At 48.6% G+C, this 3,220-nt stretch overlaps 1 pseudogene; it reads left to right on the top strand.

Moving 5' to 3' along the window:
- Positions 1-400: 400 nt before the first annotated feature.
- LOC129063065 (pre-mRNA-splicing factor SYF1-like) lies at positions 401-2,891 on the top strand (annotated as a pseudogene).
- The last annotated feature ends 329 nt before the right edge of the window (positions 2,892-3,220 follow it).

Below are 3,220 nucleotides of genomic sequence, written 5' to 3'. Positions count from 1 at the left end.
AGTGCTATAAGGTCCATAGGGCCCCTCAGGCATCTATTTGGTAGAAACAATTAATAGTCTTCTTTGAGAGAATACACCCTCAACTTTAGCCTTAGAGAATTTCTATGCACAAGAGAAATAACAGATATTAATGCATAATTTTTTTAAAATGCACTATACTGACCAGGAAACAAGCCACCATGAGCAAAACTGTAAGTTTTGTAAGTTCTGTAAGAAACACACACACAAAATAGACCTCCAACCATTTCAGGTGTTGGCATTTGACATGGATCATAAAAGATATATTTAATATTTTGAAAAAATCAAAAAGAATGAGAATATAAAAAAGAGACTATAAAAAAAAACTAGAGGTCATAACGCGACTGCAGCCTGTAGTTGGCGAGCCAGGAAAACGATGGCGATGGTGCAACACTTGCAGCCAGAGTGGCCAGACCTCTTCTTAGGAGAAGAGAACCTCTCCAATGAGGAAGAAATCATGCAGAACCAGATCTCTATCAACTGCTGGCTCCACTACATAGAGTTCAAACAGGAAGCAGGAAGGCCAGGCTCAATCAGCTGTATGAGCAGGCACTAAAGCTGCTGTTCTGTAGCTACTAACTCTGGTGCCGCTCCCCAGAGGTGCACCCGGCACAGGTGTAACGTCGCTGTTTGACCGACTTTCCCTGCTAATGCCATGAGATGGCCTTTGTGTTCATACACAAAACACCACATCTGTGGCTAGATTATCGCCAATTCACAATGGACCAGGGCCTCATCTCACACACATACACACACTTGGCCGCACTTTCGACTGTGAGTTCCAGGCGCTACCCATCACATAGCACTCTTATACTTGGCTGCGATACCTGCGCTTTCTGCGCTCACACCTGAGCTGTGCGGGGCTACTGGTGCTTCCTCAAGGTGAGCCCTGAATGCACAGAGGAGCACACCAAGTATCTCATGTTGAGTGACAGGCTGGATGAGGCTTCACAGCGCCTGGCGGCTCTAATGAGGAACAAGTCCTTAGTGGCCACGGCCCGCAAGTCCAACTACCAGCTGCAGCATGAGCTCTGCAACCTCATCTCCCAGGACCCTGAAAAGGTACAGTCGCTCAACAAGAGTGGGACAGCTTTGCTGCTTGCTGACCATCTACTACATCTGAGAAGGCGGGGGTGGGGCGCGGTAGCAGTCCATGGGCCCATGATGACAGTGTGGAACTTCTCCCAGGTGTTCAATATCTATGCCAGTTAGAGGAGAGCATGATCACTGCTTAGATGGAGACCGCTTCGGAGCTGAGGCCGGCGGAGAACAACTCGGATCTAACCCTCTTAGAGCAGCTCATCAGCCAGCAGCACCCCCTCCTCAACAGCACCTTGCTGTGACAAACCCATACCACTTGCTGAGTGGCACAAGCTCTTGGCCTTGCACCAAACCACCCCCTGGAGACCACTGACCATGTACACAGAGTCTGTGAAGACAGTGGACCCTTTCAAGACTACGGGAGAACCCCAGATGCTGTAGGTCATGTTTGCCAAGTTTTATGAGGACAACAGGCGGCTAGATGATGCCCACATTGTCTTGGAGAAGGTCACCAAGGGGATCTTCAAGCAGGTGGATAACCTGGCAAGCATGTTGTGTGCGTGGGATGAGCTGGAGCTCCAACATGACGCTTATGACCAGGCCTGTGGCTGCTGCGGAAGGCAACAACACTGCGGCCAGCCCCACCAAGTACTTCAGTAGCTCGGAGCCCACGCAGAGCCGTGTGTACAAGTTACCTAAGGTGTGGTTCGTTCTCACCGACGTGAAAAAAATCTTTGGCACCTTTCATTCCACCAGCTCTGTGTGTGACAACATCCTGCACCTGTGGATCTCCACCTCGATATGAACTACACCACCTTCCTGGAGAAGCACAAGTACTTCATAACTTTTAAGGCTTACAAGGGCGCCATCTCGCTGCTTATGTGGCCCCGTGTGTCCAACATCTGCACACCTACTTCACCAAATACATAGCCCGCTAGAGGGCGGCAAGCTGGAGTGTGCGCGTGCATGAGCGTGTGCGTGCACGAGCGCTCACGGGCTGGCGCTGACCGCAAACACACAAAGACCCTGCACCTGCTGTACTTGCAGTTGGAGGAGGAGTGGGGTGTAGCCTGTAGCCCGGAAGAAACTCCATTACAGTGTTTGTGGTCATCACTCGGGCAGTGGAGTCCACCCAGCAGTAGGACATAAGCCATAATTACATCAAGCGGGAGGCCGATATCCACAAAGTCTCCACCTCTGGCATCTACCAGATTGCCCTAGAGGTATTGTTAAACAAGCCTACTCAGGGGATGTGCTTGAGATTTGCAAACATGGAGTGTACACTGAGGGAGATTAACCGCACCCAAGCCATCTACAGCTTCTGCTGTCAGATCTGCAACCTTGGACAACTGGGGCCTTCTAGCAAATGTGGAAGTTTCGAGGTCCAACACGACAACAAGGACACCACCCAGAAGTAGGTGTAGGTCTGCCGAAGGCTACAGGTCAACTTCATGGCCTTGCAGATGCTCAAGGTGTGAGTAGCGCAACGGGCACCATAGCCGACCTTGCCCAGGAACAGAGAGGCATGAATGACATGAAGCTGCTGGAGCTGCAGGCTGAGCAGCCTGGGGCAGAAAAGTAAGATCCTGTTCCTGAGGAGCAATGCATACTGGGAGGAGCTGACCGAGCTGACACAGCAAGACAACCTAGAGAAGTTGGAACTGAGCAAGGCTGAAGATGAGGACGAGATGAATCTAGAGCCCAGTGAGGTGCGGCTGAAGCCCCAGTGTGTGCCAGCCGCCACATTCTGGAGCCTGAAAAAGACCAACACCTGTATTTGTATGACAAAAAAAACAAAAACAAAAACAAAAAAAAAAACCTCGAAAAAGTAGGAGTCAACTTTAAAAAGCACAAACATACCTAAGGTATAAAAAATGTTATTCAAACTCAATAATCACTAATGATCACATATGTCTTGTTTTATAATACCATTCTCCAATAAAAGAAACTAGGGGTCTTCCTTGAGAAATGGTTGATTCTAGGACTTGAGAAGGAAATATATAAAATGAGCTTAGGGAATCTTTTAGTGGGAGAAAGTAAAAAGCTGCAAAAAATAAAATCACAATGATACAGGGACACAAGAATCAACTGAAAGAGCTTCCCATGGCTGAAGTTGAAACAGAGAAGCGATAAAATTAAGTAATATTGGACTGCAACTCAA

This window comes from Pteronotus mesoamericanus, unplaced genomic scaffold, assembly GCF_021234165.1.
Source record: "Pteronotus mesoamericanus isolate MK-2021 breed Mesoamerican mustached bat unplaced genomic scaffold, CSHL_Meso_final contig_164, whole genome shotgun sequence".
Classification (NCBI taxonomy): Eukaryota; Metazoa; Chordata; class Mammalia; order Chiroptera; family Mormoopidae; genus Pteronotus; species Pteronotus mesoamericanus.
This window is presented reverse-complemented; position numbering and strand designations above follow the sequence as displayed.